Below are 25,538 nucleotides of genomic sequence, written 5' to 3'. Positions count from 1 at the left end.
CTAAGGTATTTGGGTAGATTCTTCCCAAACCAAATCAAGCCAATTTAACTGAATACAAGAATCCAAGCTGATTAACAGGCCCAAAGAAATGCAATCATGTAAATCAATACCAAAATATAATCTCTGATCTCCAGAGCTGGGACTAGGGAGCAGATTCAGCAGATTCTGCCCAGTTCTGGAGAATTGGTAGTGGAAATTTTGAGTAGTTTGGAGAACCGGCAAATACCACTTCTGACTGGCCCCGCCCCCATCTATTCTCTGCCTCCCTAGTCCCAATTTATTAGCTAGTTCTTCTTTTTTTTGCCCTGAACAGGAGAACGGAGCTGGAAAGCAGGTTAGTGGAGTGGGAAGGGAATGGGATTTTGCAGTATCCCGCCACGCCCACCAAATCACACCCTCAGAACCAGTAATAAAAAATTTGAATCCCACCACTGATGCTCTCTCACTAATGGAATGAGAACATCTTTGGCATCTACAGAGCAGTGCAGTAGGTGCAGCTTAAAATCCTACATCCTTCATTTTATCTTCTAGCAGAAAAGGTATGGAATTCAGAGTACCCCATTTGCTAATTTTTGCTGAAGGCCAGTGATTTCTTTGCATGGTATTGAAAACTTCCTGCTTTATGTATCCTGCAGTGTGACTCCTATTTTGGAGTGAATCTAGCAAAGATATATATTTCCCTACCCACACCATTTTTGATAAAATGTAGAAAGAAAAGTAGTAATTTTGCTCCATACATTTTGTATAGCTAATAGTGAAAGGTGGCTTCCTCGATGGGCCTTTGCCCTAGTAGAAAATATACAGCTTTGATAGTCAGGCATGGTCAAGTAGGCTGTCAGGTCACCTAATATGCTTAGGTGAAAGTTAAATAAGTATACATAGATTCAAGGATAAATGGCAAAGAATACAGAAAATAGTTGTAGATGACTAGCAAGACATATCTTGCACTGCATACATATATTTTTATACAAACTCATTAAGAAAAGAGCCAGTTTGGGGTAGGCATCTGGGAGAGCATGTCCTCTATTAAGCTGGCTGGGTGATCATGGACCAGTCTCTTTCTCTCAGAGCTAGGAAGGAAGCTGGGGAAAAACCACTTCCCAAAATCCTTGCCAAAAAATTGCGGAGACTAGAATAGGCGGTGGGCTAATCTCTCAAAGGCACATACACCACACATGCATTAAACAAAACATCTCCAATTCCCCAAGGAATAAGATACTTTGAAAATGCCATTTTCCCAGGGAACTAGAAGACTATGGAACAATAGGTAGAATTAGATATATATTTGTGCTGAAGGCACATATTTCTATACATGCCAAGACGGATTTGTGATATGGATGTTTATTTTTATATTAAGGACCAGATAAAAATGTGTAGAATTCCCTGCTGCAGTTGAATCATAAAAAGGAAACTGTCCCCTGTTCTTGGGTTGGTTTTATTGGCATTTTCAAGATTTAATCCTGCTCAAGTATAGCTTATCAGCATTAAAAGTGGAAACTATTTCTCATCTTTACTGTGTTTTCAGCTAAATGCAGATAGGCAAGGACTTGTGTTGTGGTACATGGAGTCACTTGCTTCTATGACTTGAGCTGAGCATACAGAGCGTATTACACAGATACTATATATTGTCATGGAAAAATGGGGCACACTTTACTGGGTCTGGAGATCCAGGGGATAGCACTCCTCCAGTTAGGCAGCCATTGCATTGCCATATTATATTTTAAAATGTGGGTAAGCTATGGAGGATTCCTGAACATAGTTTAGAAGGAATTCTGGTCTCTCTGCCCCCATCCCATATCAATGAAGTTGTGAAGTGAAGGTGTGAACTTGTCAATGAAGGTGTGAGGCAATAGATGTTCTAAACCAAGTTACAACAGAACAATTAACAATAAGAGTTGCGCACCTGAGATCTTTTTCACTTAATGCATTTTTATCTTTAAACTAGGATTTATAGTTCAAAAGTCAGAGAAATTTCAATGTCTCCATGTGACCTCTTAAAAACTACCAGTCCCAGAGATCCATTTACATAAATGTGATAGAGGAGGCAAAGCACCATAATAATCAGCTTTAAAAGGGTTATCCAAGTTATTTGGTTGCAGTTAAAATACCTGCAGCATCTTAAAGGCTAATGTAGGAGTGTCTAATCTAATAGAGAGAAGGATTAGGTGTGACATGATAGCAGTCTTTCAAAATCTGAGGGGCTGTCATAGAGAAGAGGAGTTCAACCTATTCTCCAAAACATCTGAAGGCAGAAGAAGTAACGGCTGGAAATTTATCAAGGAAAGCTCCATCCTAGAAATAAGGAGAAATTTCCTGACAGTGAGAACGATTAATCAATGTAACAGCTTGCATCCAGAAGTTGTTGGTGCTCTACCACTGAAGGTTTTTAAGAAGAGATTGGACCGCCATTTGTCCAGAATGGAAGAGCCAGGAAGAGCCTGCTTAAGCCAGGTAATCTATAATTTTCTGATTTATCACAAGTTTGATGGATTCGAGCATGAAATTGGATGTCACAATATTCTAGAGATCTGGAAGGTTTTCATACTCAATATATTCTCGTGTGCTTTTCAGACACAACCCATTATTTGAGGGAGGAAATGCAATGCCTATTCCTCTGTTTTCTGGAGACAAATGCTTTGATCTGTTTGTTCACCTACCTGGTCCTGTAAATTCTATCAGTGCCATCTGACTGTTCCCCAATGCCCAAAGCCACTTCTTGTTACAAGTCTTCTCTTTCCAATTGATTGTCACACCCTAGTAGTTTTCCATCCTGTAAGAACAGGAACTAATCAGTTCTAGGATGCATAGTTTGTCCGTGAACAGCTAATAGCAGGGCAGCACACAATTCTTAAATTAGTCTGTATTGACTTCTCTCTCTGGGTTCACAACTTCTACCTTATATAATATTGAGGGGAAAAACAAATTGTGGACATTTCCAGACTAAGCAAGCCAGCCTAGTATGCTTTTCACCACTGATATAACTGTCCATCTATCCACTAGCTGCTCCATCTGTCCACTGTCCACAAGTTTTTTAAAAAAATAAAAATGAGATATAGTTTGGTCTTGGTTATTGCATGACCCAAAACATGAAGGGATGACTCTGGCTGAGCCAAGTCCTCTATGCAGATAGGATTGTACATATGCAAAGCCCTTTTCCTTGCATTTCCCAAGCATGCATAGAATGTAGGCTCCAGACCCCTTCAGATGTAAACAATTTATTTTCACTGACTGGATAGTTTTACAGGAGATAACATAATCCATAAGGAATAAACCAATCCAAATGAATCCTGGCTCCCTATGAAGCTGCGGAATTCCAACCCTCCTCTGCACCAAGCCTTAATCGTTCTGCCTTTGAAGGCAGAATAAACCTCTTGTTGATTACCTTGACTATAAGAGTAGAACATTTTTTCCCACTGCTGAAGAAGGAGCAGCAGCAACAAAACCAAAACCCAGTGAAATGGGCACTTATCAAGGATATGGTCAAAGCCCAGAACAACATAAGGCATTTGCAGAGCTTCATCCCTCCGGGTGCCTTATCTCCCTCTCCCCCTTCACCTTCTAAATCAGAGGTCTCCAAACTTGGCAACTTTAAGACTTGTGGACTTCCAACTCCCAGAATTCTCCAGCCAGCATTATTAGACCTTTGTTCTAAATCCTAAATTCAAATTATTTGGTTTGCCTGCCCTGATCCTGTGGAAAAGTAAACTGCCTATATTTCAGTGGGATTTAAATCAAATTCAATAAGTTTTAGATATTGTACTCTCAAGAGTCAAAATGGATCTTAAATTCTACGCCACCATACTGGGATAGGAGATTATTTCCAAGTATTTGTCCCCAAGCCAACATCCTTTCTCTCAGCATTTTTCCAGGTCAGGGAGAACTTATAACTAGTTTTTTTGCCCTGTAATTTCTTCAGGGACTGCCATTTTAGGCTACATTCCTAAAATATGTACTTACATAGGAGTAAGCCATACTGAATTCATAGGGCTTATTTTTCAATTAACAGTAAACAGGGATAGGAATGTACAATTATTCTGTTCCAATAAAAAAACCTACATGGGCTCATACTTTTATTACAAACAATTCTTTAAATTCAAGTAGTTGACTATAAAGGTCTTGTGAGGCTCTTCTTTATTCATTAGTACTATGTAGTATTAATTCAGGAAAAAATTAATTATTGCAATTTATTTGATTTAGTATAATTACCCACTCCGGAAGACTGTGGGCAGCTTACAAAATCCATAACAATAAAACCCACAACACAGGCAGGTCAGACAAAAGCAACTAGAACAATAATTTGACAAGGGCTTGACCAATAAGTCACATCCACATTAATCTATTGGAAGCCATCACAGTTGGGCAGATCTAATCAATTAAAATAATAAATAAACCACAGGCTGAGAAACAGAATCAGGTTTTAAGGCTTAAGGCTTATAAATCCCAGGACAATGGGCACCATCCAAATCTCTGAGGGGATGCTGTTCCAGAGGTGAGGGCAACAACAGGAAGGCAAAGATTTGGTGTGTGGGTTTTTTTTTTGTTTTTTTTTTTGTTTTTTTGTTTTTTGTTGAAGAAGAAGAAGAAGAAGAAGAAGAAGAAGAAGAAGAAGAAGAAGAAGAAGAAGAAGAAGAAGAAGAAGAAGAAGAAGAAGAAGAAGAAGAAGAAGAAGAAGAAGAAGAAGAGCTATTGAAAATGTTTCCTAACACCACTAATCACTTAAAATCAAAATTCCCAATTACAAATTATTATTACTCAAAATATAGACCTGACCGTACATGTTTATACTAATTGACTGTATGGTGCTGGTTTACTTTTTGGCTGGATGGGATACTCAACACCAAGAATTTATCCAGATTTTTTTAAAAAATATTGCCCTTTCTTTTTTTGTTTTCTTTTCTGTTCTCCTTGACATTATTACTGGATTTAAAAGAAGAGTTTTCTCAGATAGCTTGTTCTTCTATTCTATGTGGACAAGGAAAATGGATTAGCACATACAGGAATAAATATAACACACCTGCACAGTTGTAAATATATTGGAAGACTTTTAGATATAATGTACACTAGTTTCTTCATATATCATTGTTGTATGTCAGTTCACATAACAGGGCCAAAGATGAAGGAAAGATGTAGTTGCAGCCTTCATCTCACAGTCAGATATCAAAAGTCTTTTGCATTGCCTTGATTATCTTACAAGGAACCAGCGTATCTCCATCTCTCTCTCCTTCTGCCTGCCCTCTCTCTGTGCATGCAGTGATGTTCTTGATCAGTTGTTAATAAAAAAAAATGGGTTCAGATTCAAACACACACAATTTGCTTCCTTCTATTTTTATGCAGTGGGTTTTGTATTATATATTTGCCACATCAATAAAAGATGGGTGTACAAGATTGCCTGTAATGGGTAAATTATCCAAAGCATTACAGGTCCTACCTGTCATATCCTAGGAGGAAGCAAAACTGCTTAGCTTTGGCATCAAATATCAAAATAGCAATACTTAGTTACTGGGCAAACATCATTTCAAATACTATCTCCTTTACAGCTTGAGACAGAATAATAGCAACATTAACAAGAAAACTGTGTGGCATAAAAACTACCTAATCATGCCTCTAATACGTATTTTGAAATATCAGCAGATATGCCATTGCTCAGAATGCAGTTTGTTTTGATTTGCTCCAACAAAATTCATACTACTTTGTGAGAAGTACCTCCCACCCACCCCTGTTGATCATGAGTTATACGTTTCTACAAAACCTTTGGAAATAAAATATAGCCTTATAGAAACAGTCAACTTTATGCTGTTTCCATACTGAAACAATTGCCCCAAGTTTGCAACTCTGTTTATCCATCTGTGGACTTTCAGAGTAATATCTAAATTTTTTCTAAAAGCCCTTCTTGGCAATGGATTAAACCACATGGTTAAATTCCAAAAATTTTCAGCATGGTATGTTTTTGTAAAAAAAAAAAAAAGAATAATCAAATAATACAAAGGCAAATGTTCTAGCTAGTCTCAAGCTTATATTTATTCCATAACTTAAAGACATAAAAATAGAATGCAAAAACAAAGAAAAATCTACTTTCTAAAACAATGAGGCCTGGTACAATTTACAACTTGATGGAGAAATTATATTAATTTGTTCAAATTCTGGTTAATATTATGCCTTCTTAACCTTTCAAACTATACTAGTATGCTAGTATGCTAAACTGATGGAAAGAATTTGAGTTCATTCCATTGGATTTTGCAATTAACAATATTGGTTTCTAGAGATTGGTGGTAATTACGTGAAGGGAAATATAAAGCAAACTAACAAGGCCATAGGTTAAAGACCAAGAAGTTATTGACTGCTCAAGATTCAAGCAAGGCATAGAGTTGGGACTCAACATAAAACATTTGATATTGAATTGTGAGGAAGGTATATATATGTTTGACACAAATTGTACTAAATTTCCTGTTGTTCAACTGGAATTCAATTTCATTTTTCAGATCCTCATCAATCAGAAGATAAATAGTTCAGGAAACAGTTATTGGTATAGGGAATTTGGGGGTTCCCATTTAGTTATAAAGCCTTTCCACCTCTTTTCAGGCTTCAAGGGTATATTTTTAATTTGGCATCTTGGAAAAGGTACTAAAATAAAGATTTTTTTTTCCTTTTTACATACCAGGTGCCATTACATTATTTTGCACAACATCTCAGGTATCTACTCCAGCCCAGCTATCGCATTAGATCTTTGAGATTTTATGAAATAGGTTGCTACAAATGTGTCGTATGTGTCCTGATTTTTTTTTCTCAAGAATTTGGGAGCCTCTACTGGGCAAGATGGTGAGAGCTGGGATGCAGCATAGCAAAAATCACCAAATTGCTGATTAAAGATAACTGATCACATAATGAAACTTCCAAGCACCATCAAATCTTTCAAAGCAGAATTATTTTATGTGGCTTTTTCATATTCTTTCAGTGGACAAATGCCACAATTCTGTAAAGAAGGAAGACATAGCCAAGCAAAGGACTATCCACTGACTTTGCATACTGGAAGCCCTTTGGAAAGGTTACAAATGGTGATCACTTGATTCCAGTACACCAGTGGCCCCCAACCTTTTTTGTGCCACGGCCCGGTACCGGCATCACAAAATGATCCACGGCCCGGTACCGGCATCAGCATGCATGACAAGGCAAGGCGAGCCGAGCAACTGGCCAGCTAGTCGTCCCCCGCTTCTCCCCGCCACCTTCAACTCCTCCTTTGTACCTTTTTTGTGCTTTTTTGTGCTTTCTTAATCTCCTCCGCCATCGGGATGGCTCTTTGTTTGAAGCCACCACCCCCTTCGATGAAACTAAGGCGCGAGGATTCCTTCAGGACCCAAACGCCGCTTTCCAACCGGAAAGCTCACCCGGAAGCACTTTCTCGTCGAAACAGGCATGATATTCCCCTCTGAAAAAAAAATCTGAAAAGTAGCCAGGGGTACAGTGGTTGCCTAAGCACCTGCTAAGTATCCGATCAGCTCCCCGCCCTGACCTCAACTAAACCCCCCCCTTTCTCTCTTTCCTCTCCCCCCCACCTCCCCTCCAGGTCTTCCCCAGTGACCCCTCCCTGCACGGAAGCCTCAGCTGATGCTTTCGGGCTCTTCCTCGCCCCCCTGCATGAGATCCTCCAAGCTGCAGGCTAAAGGTGGCAGGGCTCCTCCGGGCTGATCACGCAGGCACCTGGCAGCTGGGGGGGAAGGGGGGGAGAAGAGACCGGGGCGTGACGTGGGTCCACTTTCCTCCCCACGGAGAACTTTTTTGCGTCCGGCACGGGTTGTTAGGCGAGAGGCAGCGGCTCTATAACCCCAAAGGCAGCTCTCACCCGGCATCAGCGCGCGCGCACGCCCACACACAGAACACCCACTCAAACACCCACTCACTATCCCCACAGCGCGAGAATAACAGGAATAATAGTCTTCTCCCCCCCCCCACTCCGCCCGCCACTAGCCTTGCGGTTGCAACTTGTGTCCCCGCTCCTTGGCTCGGTTTTTCCTGCAACTGACTCCCGCCTCACACTTTTGAAAGAGTGAGAGCGGCCTGAGGAGTCGTTGAAGCGCGCCCCATTGGGGGGGTGGGGGAGAGAGAGAAAGGCGTATTATTACATGAGCCTTTTAAACTCGTGAGAATGGGCTTCCCGGGCAAAAACCGTTTATTCACATCTGGGCAGCCAGGAATCGTTTGCAAAACCTCTTCGCCTTCGCCAGTCCTTTTTGCAAAGCACCGCTGCGGCTCTTCCTTTTTGCTTTTCCCTTCCTGAGGCAACGCGGGACTGAAGCCGCGTGGAGCCACGCTGGGCAGTAGCAACTCCTGACTCAGGGGGCCTCCGAGGGGAGGGGAAGGAGGAGAAGAAAGGGGGGGAAAGGGTGGGCAGGGCTGATTCCCCCAAGAAATTGGAATTCCGATTTTAGTCGGAAGAATATCATTCATGTCTGTCGAAACAAGATGGCGGTGCCCAGCAAACCGGCGGCCCGGTAGAAAATGATCCACGGACCGGTACCAGTTCGGTGCCCGGTGGTTGGGGACCCCTGCAGTACACAACCACCATTGTAAATATTTGCTGGTTATGAAGCACCTGAATTTTGATCATGTGACTCTATGGACAATGTGACAGTTTTAAGTATGAAGTCATAAGTCATGTTTTTCAGGTGCCTTTGTAACCTCAGTTATGAAATGAATGGTTGTAAGTCGAGGCTACCTGAATTTTTCTTATAGAATGTGCTACATACCTCAAACTGCTTTCAAACTCTTTCTGCAAGATCCAGTTCAACTGTTTGACCTTTCACAATAGTAAATTATGTGAGAGAGTGTGTGTCAGGCCTGCCCCAGCTTGGGCATTTAGGAAAGAAAGACTCTCAGCTCCATTTGCAGTGAAAGGTATGCTTTTACTAAAGCCAAGTGGTTACCGTATAGAAAAAGCCAGATCTGAGGATTCCCATATAAATATGTTACTTTCCCACTCTCCCAGGCCCTCTCCCCTGGTCATCTTACTAGTGTCCAATAAAGTTCAAATTAGTTGTTTTGGTAACAGTGCTGAGGTTTGGCACCTCTTTGATGGCATTCACATTCCATTCCCATGCCTGTGTCCTTGGATTGTTCAACTGTTGTCTCTGGTTGGCACTTCTGGTTCCTGTCATCCTCCCTCCCTGAACACCCCCCGCCATATTTTATGATAGGCTGCCATCAAAGTGAAATAGGGCTGAAGCAATGTAATGGTAGATCTGACAGAGAGAGAATTTTTGAAATAACAAAACATGCTTACCATAAAGCCCTTAACATTGCTCCCATGGGAATATGGGCCTAAGCTAAAAACTAAATGAACTCCAGTAAAAAATACCGTATTTGCCGGCGTATAAGACGACTGGGCGTATAAGACGAGCCCCCAACATTTCCACTCAAAATATAGAGTTTGTTATATACTCGCCGTATAAGACGACCCCCCACTTGGAGGCATGTTTTTCAGGGCAAAAAAGTCATCTCATACGCCGGCAAATACGGTAAGTTGTAACACTTGGGGTATTCTGGATATAATTCTTGATTGACACCCCGCCCCTTTCCCCCAAACTTACAAAGCCACCAAAATGCTTTAGAGAGGCAGCTTCGCCTTTCTCAGGCTGGCACTCAATTCCTCTCCCTTTCTTTGTGACACCGTTGGTGATCTGCTTTTTCAGGGAAAATAAATAAATAAAAATAAAACTGGACGAAAAACAGTCGAGTTGTTTCTTAATATCTTTCCACCTCCCCAACCAATTTGTCTCCAAGGGTGCACCACACTGATTGCGACATTAATTATTTCAGAGAGAGAGGGTGGGGGGGAGAAATCTTTGCTTCCTACTGTGGCTTTTTCCTGCGCATCGTTTTTTCCCTTGGCTTTGTGGTTGTTACTTCTTACAGGGAGGGATAATGAAATACCCACGCTGGGAGAAAGCGGAAAGGATGTCTATTTTCCTGCTCACTAACTTTCCAGAAAGCGTCGAGTTCCTACCCGAGACTTGCCAAAAGTCCAGTTCATTCATTTGCTACCTTTCTCCAATGAGATCCAGATCTGTTTCCACAACGCGCTTAGGATCTTATCTTATTATCTTATTATTATCTTATTAGCCTTGCTCGGTCCGTCCAAGAGAGAGAGAAGGCAGACGGTTTTGCGCTCAGGGAGAAAGGAAAAGAGCCTCTCGCTCACGCTGCACACTGCCCCCCCTCCACCCCAGCAACGCTTAGGAAAAGACTTACACAAGCATCCTTTCCAGAAGTGAATCGGGGGAGGATTCGAGGCAAAGGCTGAAACCGGGAAGAGAAAAATTCCCAAAGAAAATCGCACGAGCAGCATCCCATTCCTGGGAGAAAAACAAAAAAAAAAAACACGAACTCTTCCCGAAGCACAAAAGCAAGGATGGCACTTTCTCAGCTTTGAGCTGCGTCGCTGCTCTCCCACCCCTCCACTCGTCCCCACGTGCGGCGAAGTTTCTGCCACTGGGGGGTGGAGGGGATGGAAGGAGGTGAGGATGGGGGCAAAGCCTGGAGCCTGCCTGTCCGCTCGCACGGCGGAGTGGGTGGGTGGGTGGGTGGGGAGGAGGAGGAAGAGAGACTCCGGCTGGGCTTGAAGGGGCTTCGCAAGTTGCGGAGCTCCGCCCCGTCGCTCTTGCACCGAGTGACAACAACGTATTTGCCGGCGTATAAGACGACCTTTGTTATATACTCGCCGTATAAGGCGACCCCCCACTTGGAGGCATGTTTTTCAGGGCAAAAAGTCATCTTATACGCCGGCAAATACGGTATTGCTGTGCTCAAGGTGAGCACTAGTACTGTAAGGGAATAATATGGTCAGATAAATTCTATTATGTTACCAACAAAGGTCGGGGAGGGGAGAGGATGAGATGAAGTTAGGGATTATAAAGTTCAAAGGAAAAGTAATCTGGAGAGAAGTAATCTGTGAATAAGTATAAGCTATCTCAGTTTCATTTCAGTATATTGTTTCCAATAAGCTTCCTTGTAGAGCCTTCAGGATTTACAATTGAGAAAGAAATCAAATTGGTAATTCATTAACTTTTAGGTAAGATACCAGCTTCATGGCAGGTAGGAAAACCACATGTACCATTAAGGATACAGAATTGGCAAGGAACAGACAATCAAGGGTTTATCTGAACCACATTTCATTTGAATTGCTCTATAAATCAGACTTCTAGATCCAACCAGCTTAAAAGGGAAAGAAGGGGTCTCACAGGGATGGTAGCGCTTTTGTAATTATAATTATACCACATGTCATCTTTAAATTCAGTTATGAATTTAATTCATTAGGGATACATTTAAAATACTGAATAATAATCAAATGGGATAAATAACTCAAATGAAGAGAAAAGAGGTGTGTGGTGGAAACTTCCATGAAATAAGTATGTTAAAACATTAGATTTCCTCGGGTACTGCCTGCTTTCACTCGGCTTATTAGTTACACTCTTTTGGTTTTATTTTCACTTTCCTGGGCTCCCGTTTCAGGTCCTCTGTTGTACAGTTGAACAAATGGATAGCAATTAAGTTGGCTCAATGGGAGCACATCTGTGGAAGAGTAGATCCATTCTCAAGGCTTCTCTGTGTTCTAGGATACCACAACACAAGTTAAGCTCTGCTATATGTAATGAACTTATTCTCACTGGAAAGACAGGGAGTAGAATATTCAAGATGCAGATTTCTGGCAAGCTCTAAAAGGTAAAAGCCAACTTCTTTCAAGTTGATCTTGATTTCTAATGACCAAATGAGCATAACCATGCAGTTTTCTTTGCAGTAATACTAAAGCTGTTTGCCAGTGGACTTTTTTTTAACACTTCCCAACCCATAGTCCTGGTTTTTGCTGGTGTCATCTATTTAATTTGGTCTGATCCTACTCACTTTTTGAGATCAGCCAAGTTTGGTTATATTGAACTGAACTGAACTGAACTGAATTGAATTGAATTGAACTTTATTTGGCTAAGTGTGTTTTGAACACAAGGGATTTGTTCTCTGGTACAGAAGCACTCCATGTACATGCAAAGTAACAGAATAATCATCATCTTGAGATGCTGCCATCCAGGTGTCCAACTGATTACTGACATCAATTTAACACTCTAAAGCCACACATTAAACAAATTTCTGCTTCTGCTTTAACAAAACTGTATTAGCACATGCAGCAAATATTGCAGGTTCACAGTGTTGTAGCTGTCCACAGCTGCTGCTCCTGGCTGGAAAGAGATAAACAAGGGCTCAAGGATACAACAAAATGATTAGTAGATTTATTGTAGAAGAGACAGTGACACCATCGGAACAAAATTCCAGTGACAACTGTATGTTAGATATGAGACCCATTCATAGAGGAATCTTTGTGCTTTCTGAGATTGATTTTTTTTTTGCTTCCAGACTACTGCAGGTAACATCTTCAGTGCTAGAAGGGTTTATATACAGTAGTTTGCCCTATCAGCATTGGTGGAAGTATTGTTTTCTCTTGGTAGTTTCTTGATTAGGCTGTTGTTTACTGTTTTATTCTATTTCAGTATTTTAAAAGGAGAAAAAGTGGACACAGGAAACTACACACCAATCATTTTGGCATCAATATCTGGGCAAATGCTACAAATAATAATCAAGCAGTAGGCTTATGAGCAGATAGAAGCTAACAGCATTATTACCAGAAGCCAGCATGGATTTGATAATATTGATCATGGCAGACAAATCCTATTGTGCTCTTTGACAGTGTGACTATATTAGTAAACCAAGGGAATCTATAGGTATAGTATACTTAGACTTTAGTAAGGCCTTTGGACGAGTAGATCACAACTTCCTTCTTGATAAACTGAATAAAGTGGAAATAACGGTCCTACACCAGATGGATTCACAGTTAGATGAACAATCATACCCAACATATGGTCCTTAATGGGTCTATGTCCATAGTGAAGGAGGAATGCAGTGAGTTCTGTCCTGGAATAACTACTCTTCAAATCTTAATAAATGACTTAGATCAGGAAATGGAAGGGTTTCTGCTCATAAAATGTAAATATGATACAAAAGCTGGGGGATGGATTGGTAATACCCCAAGAAATAGACACAACATTCAACTTGATCTTGATAGACTTAAACATTGAGTCGTATCCAATAAAATATTACTAAATGGTGGGAAGAGAAAGATTCTGCACTTTGTCAGGAAAAACTTTGGCACAAATACATGAAAAGCAATATCTGGGTTACAAATAGTATTTGCAAGAAGCAGTAATATTGGTAGGCCACAGGAGAGGTGTCGTGCTTTGGCCTAGAGGTGGAGTTCTTGCCTCATGATCTGGAGGCTGTGAGATCAATCCTAGGTAGAGGCAGATATTTCTCTCTCTGGGCACAATGAGAATATATCTGCTGAATAAAACTCCACATTGGGACAGGAAGGGCATCTGGCCAATAAACACTCAGCTCCATTCAGTGGCCCAGACTCCACCCCGCAAGGGATTATGGGGTTGTTAAAAGAGGATGATGATGATGACAGGTTAAGCATGAGAGCACTGTGTCACAGCTACAAAAAGAGCCAATGCAGTTCTCATTTGCATCAACAGATTGTGGGAAGTGATAGTACCATTGGTCAGATCACACTTGGAATACTGTTTCCTGTTCTGGTTGCCACAATACCAAAAGGATTTTGAGGAACTGGAAGGAGAGCAGAGAAGATAGGCAAGAATGATTAGAGGTTTGGAAGGTGAATCTGATGAAGAGCAGTTGAAGAAACTTGTGTTTATCCTAAAGATGAGATATCTATGGGGAGATTTGGTAACAGTTTTCCAATACATGAAAAAAAATGTCAGAGTGGAAGATATGGATTTAAGAAAAGACAAGAACTTGGGTTGGAGATTTAACAAAGAGAAATCCAAATTTGAAATTTCCTGATTGAGGGAGATATTAAGCAGTCTGCGTCCAGAAATGGTGAGTGCTTCACCTCTGAGAGTGCCAAAAAAATATTAGATAGTCACTTTTTTGGGATACTGTGGGTATTCCTGCACTTGGACTAGATGATTCCCAAGACACCTTCCAACCCTGTGAGTTTAGGCCTAGATTATTTCATATTACAACCTTCCAAAATAGGTGACCTCAGTTACCAACCTCTGGTTTTAATTACTCTTTCAAGCAACATTTCAGTGATTTCAAGGTAAGGATTAGAGGTAGAGACTCTATTTCCAATAATTGGCTGGTGGCTGCCATAATGCTTCCCTAGAATGCCTCATTATGTTCACATCCCCCCTGCCCCCCATTAGCACATTTGCCTATTAAGCCAACCTCTCCCTGTGTGCAAGGGATAAGAGCATACCTCACAAGAGATCAGTCAGTTTTTATATTTTCCGCTGAAAATCTTTTGAAGTAATTTTAGCATTTATGTTCTGTTCCCGCCTATCCAATATTGTACATGCTGACATGCAGACACATCTCAATGATGACCTTTTTATTTTTTTACTAGCTTCTCGGTCTTGCAAATAAAGTTGCATAAATTATTTGTGCTATGATTGTTTAATGTTATGTATGGACTGTATTTTAAATCCCAGAAACTACTCTAATTCTACGAAAAGTCTAATATGATAAATTAGAGCAGCCTTCTTTGATCCAGTACTTTTCAGGTACTTGTGACTTTAGTTCTCGTATGACTTTGAACAGTTTTAGAAAAATAAACAACCATGGGGCAAATTTGGTAATTAATGCAAAACTGTATTGTAAACAATATATTTGTGCAGTGTGTATGAGAAAGAAACTAGTTAGGAATGTGAATGAAGACTCCTCATCCATCTAACAATGCCTTTTTTCCTCCCTTTAGTTTTCCTGATGCAATTCCTAAGCATTACTGCTCCTCTGCAACACCTCAACATACTTGGAGGCTTTTTTAAATTAAAAAACCTCCCTCTATCTGGCTTACCACATTGTTATTGCTCATCTCCATTTGCAGATAAATACAGGAAAGGGAAGGGTAGGTAGGACGCTGGTAAAAAGGTGGTGGAGAAAAAAAACTTTTACTTGTTTTCCCAAATGATTTATAAAATGCTCATATCTGTCTTTGGGATGAAATATAGATAATTTCCAGGTCATTCCAAGCACATTTAACCATCTCTAATAGGATACCTCAGGGCAGCCTAGCCATTCCATGTTATAGCCACACTCAGGGTCACCCCAAAAAGCTAAATGGGGCATATATAAATTTAATAAATGAATAAAATAAATAAATCAACCACAACTAGATGGGCGAATGGGAGAGTTTTGGGATAGGGCAGAATACAACCTAAGTGGAGCCTGCCTTTACCTTTATTATGGGTAAAGTTGGCATATCCGAACAGTTACAGTCCTTTCAGATATCAATACAAGTTACTTGCCAGACAGGTGTGGAATTTTCTGTTGTTAGGTGGTGGGTGTGGCTTGGTGGTCATGTGACTGGGTGGACATAGCTTGGTGGTCATGTTATTGGCTGGGCGTGGCCAACTCAGTATCACTCACATCGAGGCACGCATCTCCTCGCCTGGCCTCTCATGACTGTGGGGATGTTTCAACAGTCGTAAGTGTGAAAAATGGTCATAAGTCACTTTTTTCAGTGCCATTGTAATTTTGAATGGTCACTCCATACAAGCAAAGTACCAGCAAAGGAGGGGGAAAAAACTCCAGAGAAGTTCCTGAGACAGGAAGTCTAGTCCGGCCAAGAATGTAATAAGGGTTAACGGAGAGGCAGTTTCTGTAAGCAACACCAGAATGTTTCCTTCCTGCCTTCCTTACAGGATTAGGCCAGTAATTTCTTCTAACAACCGGTTCTCCGAACTGCTTAGAATGTTAACAACCAGTTCTAGCGAATTGGTGCGAACTGGTAGAATCCCACCCCTGTTGCCAGAAGACCTTTTTAGTGGCTTGTTGAATTTGGGTTCCAGACCTAGTATTCAATCACGATTCCCTCAAAATATTCAGCAATAACAAGGATGTTGAGGTTATGTAAGAAAAATAGGCATACACATTGTTCTGCACTGAAGTGAATAGGAATCAGTAGTTTACTAGTTTCACTTGAAACACTAGTATTTTAAAAGAATCCATAAAAATATTTATAGGGCTGGGTATTGTTATACCCAGTATAACGTTATAATGTAACATGCTTTATTGCCTCTTTATAACATCTTTCCAAAGCATGGAAAAAATTGTTTCAGCATCATTGAAATCCCAAATTAATTTGTCCTTTTTTAATAGTGTATGCCATTTGTGTACTGGGAAATATTTGCACAGAAGAGATTTCTCATTTGCTCTATCCTAAGACAAAGTTAAATCTGCAAATAAAAATGACATCCCAAACATATCCATGTGCATTACATAGAATATTTCAAGGAAGCCGCAGATTTGGTATGTAATGCAGATTGTTTTTTCTTATTATTTTGTGCACAGTTATTTCAGATTTGAAACTTCTATTCTTAATAAAAGATTAAGCCAAGGAAAATAAATGCTCCAGTGTGGTCTGCTGAGTTGCTAAAATTGCTGCTTACAAGCAAATTTGGCTGGTTGTTTGTAGCCATTTCAACATTTTCCAGCAACAGAGCAAGATAAGACTAAAACATAAACCATAGCCCACAGTCAGTTAAAGTCAGGTGATGTCTCAATCAAATTATTTAAATTTAGTTATAGCTAATTACTAAAATCAACACTGTTAATGGCAAAGCAGCCTAGACCAGTTCAGAAGGTTGGCAACTCAAGATATCTGCTATACTTTCCATCCTCAGGCCATATCAACTTGGCCTCACAAAGTGTTCCCACATCTGTTGAGAAAGATTGCTTTCACTTGACATCCACTACTTCAATCAGACTGGAATATAAACACGGCAGAAAAACAACAAGCTCTTTCAGATTGTTGTTGTTTGATCTCATTCTTGACTTTTTAAATATTTGCTCATGAGTGCATTAGCCACAATTGTCTGCTTTGCACTTGATCCTCTTGCTTGATGGAAACATATCAAACCAAATCCCAATGCACATGCCACTGCATATGTGTACATCTGCTGTATTACATAGAATATTTCAAGGAAGCCGCAGATTTGGTATGTAATGCAGATTGTTTTTTCTTATTATTTTGTGCACAGTTATTTCAGATTTGAAACTTCTATTCTTAATAAAAGATTAAGCCAAGGAAAATAAATGCTCCAGTGTGGTCTGCTGAGTTCAGGATTTTTTTTTAATTTAAAGGCACAGTTTGCACATTCAGCCAGGCTTTCATAAAGATAAAAATTGGGCAGGCAAAGCACCAAAGTTAACTGCAGTGGAAAGCCAGATGTTTCACTTCATTGGCACATCAAAGATTAACACACACACCCCGAACTATTCCTCCCAGGAAGAAAAAATACAGTGTAAAAGGAAAGAGGAAATGAAGAAATACCATTTATCTATCTATATATTACTAAAATTCTTGTGTCTGTAACCTTTAACTGAGTGAAACAAGACAAAACGTTTCCAACTAAGTTGAGTTAAATTGGCTAATTTATAAAATGATTCCTGAGGGAATGGAATTTGGGGAAGTTGTGACTGTTTCATTACAGCACTTCAACACCATAGCTGCACTGCCACATCAGCCATGTCACATTTTCTTGTTCTCATTCTCATTTGTCCTCATTTTCAACATTCCTTGACAGCTACTCACATATCCAGTATAGCACCAGTACCTCAGTGCTCACACTCCCTCCTCTCTCCCTGACACTTACTTGTGTGCTAGTTTGATGGGATGGGAGAGGAAAGAAGGAAGGATTTCCAATGCTCATTGCCAGTTTCCCAAGGAAACTCGATGCAGAAACTGACAGGAAATTGGAAGTTGCTTCTGCCCCTATTGCTATTTTGCCCATCCCTGTTTATTCTCTTTCTCTGTTTTAGGTAAGGAAATATACAGTATGTAAAACAATGACCCAATTGGTCACCAGTTATCTAGTTTTAGTAGTATAAACTCTCATGTCTGTAAACCTTTAATTGGGTGAAATAGTGCATCATAGGCAAAAAAATTCAAACCAAGGTATTTCAAATAGACAGTCCTGTAGAATGTGTCCAAAATTAGGGACCCATGACTCTTGTGCATTTGAAATTTGTAATAGTTTTAACACTGCTGAGCTACCTCCCAGAGATGGCACAATCCCACCCTATCTCTCTAAAGGCCAAGTCCTCCTTCGGCTGCTGAAGATCAGGTAGACCAATCTTGCCCTAGTCTTTTGGAGGTGTGGCCCCACATTTACCTCCCAGAGAACCATCAGTGGCATTCAAGCTGACCTAAAGTTGGAAGTTGTTTCCACTCCCACTGCTTTTTTGCCCACTTATGGTCATTTTGTTTCTCTGTTTAGGTAAGCAAATATCTCTATAATGATGAACCAACATGTAGTGGGTTGTCTAGTACATTATGAACTTTACCTGACTTTTTCTCTATTTCTTAGCTTTGAAGTTTGTCATACCTGCCTAGTAGACATTACCTGAAAATTAAGTAGGTAGGATCTGTTCTGGCAAAAATATTTCATTAAACATCCTAAGCTTTCATGAGCTGCAACTCACTTCATCAAATGAATGGAGTGGCTAATCTGATATAGGATTTAAATTGGGGTGAAGTGAGAAGGGTTCACACATCGGATGAAGTGCACAAAAGTTTGTGCTTTTTATGAAATGTTGTTAATCAGAAAAGGCAGTACCAGACTCATCCTGATTTTTTGCCACTATAGACCAACATGAGTCTCTTCCTACAGTGAAGATGAATAAGGAAGGGGCTGATAATCATATTATTGAATTGGAGGAAGCAGTGCCAATAAAGCTTTGAAGTTCTTCTGCATGCTTTATTTCACTTACCTCCTACTCAAGATAAGTGCCATGAAATACAAACAAAAATTACATTGTTCATAACTATGTACTGTCTTCAATATCCCTCTTCCCCATTTATGAGACAAAGCTGAAAATCAGAGCCAATTTTCCAATGGTTTCTGTTATATGTTTGCATACTTACCTATGATAGGTTGGTCCGTGGTGGCAGGAGATTTGAAGAGCCGTCATTAGACATGAGCCGTGAGCAGCCAGCTATAAAAAAGGCTGCCGCAGTTTCTCCGCATGCGATTACTAGAAAGAAAATAAAAAGGAAAAAAGGTCAACTAGATCTCGAGTCTCTTTTCCCACAATGCAACACTGGCGACGAAGGTGGGATAGTGAGACAAAGGAGCCCAGTTGTGCACATGGTAACAAGGACCGAGCGAGATGAAATGGCCAGGAACAACTTGCCACCCGCACCATTCAACCCAACAACCGAAGACTGGGAATCCTACATTGACCGATTCCTCATGTTTCTAGAAGGGAGCGATCTCCAAGGAATATCTGAAAATAGGAAGAGAGCCGTCTTCCTCACCCACTGCAGTCCCACAGTATTCAAAATGGCAAAGGCATTGGCAGCACCCAATGATGTAAAGACAATGGCGTGGATGGACCTAGAGAAATTACTGCGAGCCCACTATGCACCAACCGTTTCATGCCTCATCAAAAGACATGAATTTTATCGGTGCGACCAAAAGAAAGACGAGATCATCGGAGATTTTGTTGCAGCACTGAGAGACATTGGCGGAGCATGCGAATTTCTAAACATGGATGAGGCCATGAGGGACCGTGTGGTCCTCGGATTAAAGGACCTTACACTACAGGGTCGACTACTAACAAAACCTAAGATAACATTGAAGGAGGCAATAGAAGAAGCCACCGCAGAGGAAGCCACACAGAAATCGACAGCCACCATGCGACAAATGAATAAATTACCAAAGGAAACCCAAAAAGACACTAGTCAAACACACAATAAGACACCAGAAGGAACAAAAAAACCCACCACCACAACACATCACGAGGACATCGAATCCCTATCAGAAGACGAAGAGGAAGAGGTAAATCAACTCCAGTCAGAAAAAGGTAGATGGGAGCGAAATGAAAGAAAGTCAGAATTCCATTGTGCCGGGTGTGGAGGAAACCATCCACGTTCCGAATGCCGTTTCTTTGATGCTATTTGCAGGTACTGTGAACGGCGGGGACACATAGCTAGGGGATGCCAAACTAAAAATAACTATGGCCCTAGACAAAGATGGAATACCCCTCCCCAGAGAGAGGGAAAAGCAAATAGGGAGCCATTGGAGTCAAGAAAACAGAAACAAGCGATGGAAAGAAGCAAACAGAAAAGAGGAAACAAATCAAACAATAACCATTGGGCACTCAAACTCAATCAATGCAAAAAAGGTACATGTGCAAGTCACCATAGAAGGCCAGCCATGCGAGATGGAGGTGGACTCAGGCTCGTATTTATCAGTGGTATTGTGGAATACCCTAAAAAGACTAATACCTGATATAAACAAGGGAGAGCTCGAAATACAAAAACTCATACTAAAGGACTACCAGGGAAACAGAATTCCTGTAGTAGGTACTGGACATTTCAAAGTTGAATTAAAAAAACACACTAAAGTCCTTCCATTAACCATAGTCGACCGGGATCGACCCAGCCTACTGGGACTCGAATGGTTTGCATCATTAGGAATCGGAGTAACCGGAATAAACAGCATTACTGAGACAGACTGGGAAAAGAACTTGATGAAAGAATTCCAGGACGTCTTCAATGGAGAACTGGGCAAGTACCAAGGGTCCCCTATCTCATTTAATTTAAACCCAAATATAGCCTCTATAAGACTAAAGGCGAGGCGAGTTCCTTTCGCGTTAAAACCAAAATTTGATGAACAATTAGATAAACTTATCGCACAGGGGGTATTAGAACCAATAGACCACGCAAGGTGGGAAACCCCAATTGTTACCCCTATTAAACCAGATGGGTCAGTACATATCTGCGGGGACTACAAAGCAACCCTTAACCACGCGCTACAGCAAAGCGCATACCCAGTTCCGGTGGTACAGCACCTATTACATTCTTTGGGGGGAGGTAAAATCTTCGCGAAATTGGACCTTGTGCAAGCCTACTAACAATTACCAGTTGACCCAGAAACAGCGGAAGCACAAACAATTGTGACACACACGGGGGCATTCAAATGCAACAGACTGCAATTCAGAGTTAGCGTGGCCCCAGGGGTATTCCAGAGTTTAATGGAATGAATAAAGGAATAAGGGGGGTTGCAAGGAATAAAGGGGGTGGTACCATACTTTGATGATGTATTAGTATCAGCCAAGGACAAAGAACAACTGAAAGACTGCCTAAGGGAGGTCTTAAAAAAGTTTAAAGAGGCGGGACTTAAAGTAAAAAAAGAGAAGTGCCAATTAGCCACCGACAAAGTCGAATTCCTGGGATACCTCATAGACGAAGGGATCCACCCCACTGAAAACAAAATCAGAGCAATAAAGGAAGCTCCCAGACCCAAAAATAAAACAGACTTGCAAGCCTTCTTGGGACTTATTAATTTTTACAATGTATTCTTGCCACAGAAAGCAATGATAGTGGAACCACTACACAGGTTGCTTGATAAGAAAGCGACCTGGACCTGGGGGCGACAAGAAGAAACAGCGTTCCAGGAAATAAAAAACTTACATCAGACTGTGTGCTAATACAATACAGCGAAACCCTTCCAATAACATTAACATGCGATGTGTCACCATTCAGCATTGGTGCCATACTCAGCCACGTATTACCTGATGGAAGAGAAGCACCTATCGCATTCTATTCAAAAACTCTATCTAAACTGGAGCGGAATTACAGCCAACTAGACAGAGAGGCATTGGCCGCAATAACAGGAAAAAAATGTTTCCATGAGTATATCTATGGCAGACCCTTTTCACTTGTCACAGACCATAAACCTCTTCTAGGAATCCTCGCAGAAAACAAAGCTACACCTAACATACTGTCACCGCGGATGACGAGGTGGTCGGAATTCCTAGCTGCCTATAACTACAACTTGATCTACCGACCAGGAAAGAACATAACACACGCTGATGCCCTGAGCCGTTCCCCCCTAGCCGACTTAGATGATGATCCTGCACCAACCACATCAACCCTTCAAATCGAGACGATGGCAAACATACCAATCATAGCAACAGACATTGCTATGGAAACTGCGAGGAACAAAAACCTGGCACGAATTTTAAATTGGATAGGGTGGCCAGAGACTTCAAGTGATGAGACTGTTAAACCATTTCGGAATAGACAGGAACGGAACTATCAATCTTAAAGGGATATATACTATGGGGGGATAGGGTGATCATACCGGACATATTAAGGAAACGAATACTTGAATTATTGCATGAGGGTCACCCGGGTATTGTCAGAATGAAGTCCCTGGCTAGGAGTTATGTATGGTGGCCAGGGATGGATAAAGACATTGGGGAATGGGTAGCAACGTGCAAACTGTTATGAACTAACAAAAACCATTTGAATAAACTTATTAACATTATGTTAAGCAGGCTTGAAATCCTGCACTTTGGATTGGCCTAGGATAGCGAACTGGGATTGGTCCTCAGAGAACAACCTGATTGGCTATTACTTTAACATCTTTCATTGGCCAAACATTAAGCATGTGGACACAGGTCATTGGTTAACAGATCAGTAGCTAGTCCTATAAAAGGGCTACTGCTGCCCAAAGGTTTTGCTCTCTGTTTCTGATTCTTAATAAAGAGTTGAAGTTCACTAAGTCACTGACTTGTCTCAATTACTTGCACCCATGCTCAGAATATAACACAAACGATGCCAAGAATCTAGACCTACACCCCCTTCTGCAGCTATACACGAATGGGAAACACCTAGGGGACCATGGTCTAGAATACACATTGATTTTGCAGGACCAACTAAAGGACACACATTCTTAATAGTGGTAGATGCTTACTCAAATTGGCTGGAGGTAAGCATCATGCACTCAACCACAACAGAAGCTGTTATTATACAACTAAGAAAACTTTTTACGACACATGGATTGCCAGATTTAGTTGTATCTGACAACGGACCACAATTCACGGCAATAACATTTGAAAGGTTCCTAGCAGAACAAGGGATAAGGCATGCACTAACAGCGCCGGAACGTCCGGCTACGAACGGATGGGCGGAATGCATGGTCTGTTATACTAAGGAAACACTACACAAATTGGGACCTGGAGATATACAGGAAAAGATAGACAAACTACTAAGTATACAACACATTACACCAAACACCACAACAAATAAAAGCCCAGCAGAATTATTAATGGGAAGAAAACTAAGATCAAACCTAGACAGACTACACCCCACATATAGCCCAGAAAAGCCAGCAATCTCCTCCAGTAAGTGCCGCACATTCAAAACAGGGGACTTAGTCTATGCAAAAAACCTCACGGGTGAACCATTGTGGATACCGGCAACAATAACCCAAATTACAGGACCACGGTCATACAGGGTAGACACAGAGGATGGAAAGAGCTGGAGGAGACACATAGACCAAATCAGATCGAGGACCACACTGAGAAACACTAACAATCAGGATGAGGAGGGGGGAGAACCTACACAAATAAAGGAATTGCCGCAAACATTAAACAAAAATAGCCAAACCAGAGAGGGGGGAGACCCCTCAAACACAAACGAAAGGGGAGGGGAAGACCCTCCACAAGTAAAAGAAGTGACAAAACAAACCCTAACAACGGCACAACAACCAATACTAACAATCAGAAATCGCAAACACGTACCTGAAACTATAGAAGAAGAAAACAACTTGGGGACGCTGGAGCAGACTTCGAAGAACCATCAGGAAGCCACTCCTGGTGGGAGCAGCCGAGCCGACTCAACCAGCCAGGAAAGGCCTGGCGGGAGCGGCATGGCTGACTCTACCTTCCAGGAGGCTCCATGGAAAAGAACGGGAAAAACAGCAACCCCGTCCGAACAGTCCAGAGGCGAACTCACGACTGAATTGCGCAGGTCCAGTCGGAACCATAAAAGGCCCACCTATTTACGTGACTACGTAAGATAGGTGAGGCCCGGATTGGTTAGACTGGATCACATGGGGAGGGGTGTTATATATTTGCATACTTACCTATGATAGGTTGGTCCGTGGTGGCGGGAGATTTGAAGAGCCGTCATTGGACACGAGCCGTGAGCAGCCAGCTATAAAAAAGGCTGCCGCGGTTTCTCCGCATGTGGTTACTAGAAAGAAAATAAAAAGGAAAAAAGGTCAACTGGGTCTCGAGTCTCTTTTCCCACAACACAACAGTTTCTCTATTCAAATTCTTCTCTTAAATGTATGTTTATTTACAGTATCTGTAGCTTCCCATTTACAATGCCTTTGTTGAATTAAGAGACTTTAATTGGCCGTTGGGGATTACTTTTGCACTGTTCCCAAATCCATTTACTAAAAATAGTCAGAGAGACTAAGCTACTTATTTAGAAACTTGTTATTAAGCCATTACTAGCTATTACGTTTTTCCTTACCGTGTACCATAATGTACCATATTCAAAATTCCACCACAAAGCCTTTTTTGTTCCACCTTAAACACAGCACAGCTCTCCAATAAATGCAGTGACATGCAAAACAGTTTCAGCTGGAGAAAAAAGAGCATTTCAGTTATAATCGGAAGCAGTATTTTTCTTTCACTTGTGATATCTCAAAATCTGTCTACCAGAAGTTGTATCTGATGCCACAATAAGCAGAATGTGAGGTCACTGTGCATTACTTTTAGCTCTTTATTTGTATTGTGCAATATAGGAAAACTGGTCATCAACAAAGACCACAACCTACAATCACAATTCATTGTGATCTTTCTCTTTTAGTTTCCTGGGGAAAAGCAGTGACAGACTATGATCCAGAGACTGGCAAGCAGGACTCCATCTGCTGTCTGACCAGAATCGTACCACCTCCCAGCTTTGAAATGTTAAAGATGGAACAGTATCTTTCCACTACATTTCTAAGACAAGGCTGGTAGGCTTGAGAATTTTGTGATAATTATATAGACAAATGAATCTTAGACTCAGGGCCCTACCTTGTAGGAGTAAAGTAGTGTAATGTGGTCTCCACCTGCTCCAGAATAGAAAAGTCTAAGGAAAGGAACAAAAATAGGAATATTTAAATATCCACAAACAAGCTGACATGCTTCTCAACAATCCTTCCCATGGAGGAGTTGCTTAGAGAGAAATGGATTGGTAATTATGGTTTGGGGTTTGGCTGGTAAGGTCAACATTAAAAAGAAACCTATATGCCTGGGTTTACTCCTCTTGAAATGACATTTTTGTTTATTGATTTGTTTTTTTGCAGTTCTTGAAGGTACTGCCATCAGAATAACTACGTAATAAAGGCCAAATGTGGCCCTCTACCTAGACAAAATTGCACTCTCCTGCTTTAAAAAGGAACCAGGAGGTTGGGGGAATTACATATCTAGTATTATTATCATTATGCCTTCAAGTCAGTCTTGATTCCTGGCAATTGCTTGGACAACTGCCTGCAGTTTTCTTGGCAAGATTTCAGAAGTGGTTTGTGATTACCCTCTTCCCAGGGCTGAGAGGGCATGACTGGCCCTAGATCATCTAGCTGGTTTTGTTTATAAAGTGGGGATTAGAACTCACAGTCTCCTCTCCCAAT

The 25,538-nt window shown here is 41.1% G+C and overlaps 1 long non-coding RNA gene across 2 annotated transcripts in view; it reads right to left on the bottom strand.

The window, feature by feature from the left end:
* LOC148133116 (uncharacterized) overlaps positions 1-24,105 on the bottom strand; it is a 165,388-nt gene extending 141,283 nt beyond the window's left edge. Inside the window, exons 1-2 of one of the 2 annotated variants that reach the window (XR_015747087.1) lie at positions 24,000-24,105; positions 18,986-19,095 (exon numbers count right to left, since the gene is read on the bottom strand). This is a non-coding gene — a long non-coding RNA (uncharacterized LOC148133116). The remainder of the gene's footprint in view (positions 1-18,985; positions 19,096-23,999) is intronic. The other variant, XR_015747086.1, reaches the window with a different exon arrangement.
* Between the last annotated feature and the right edge of the window lie 1,433 nt (positions 24,106-25,538).

Source organism: Notechis scutatus, chromosome 1 (assembly GCF_049901735.1).
Source record: "Notechis scutatus isolate UNSWTSFEM ecotype Mainland chromosome 1, rNotScu1.2, whole genome shotgun sequence".
Classification (NCBI taxonomy): domain Eukaryota; kingdom Metazoa; phylum Chordata; class Lepidosauria; order Squamata; family Elapidae; genus Notechis; species Notechis scutatus.
This window is presented reverse-complemented; position numbering and strand designations above follow the sequence as displayed.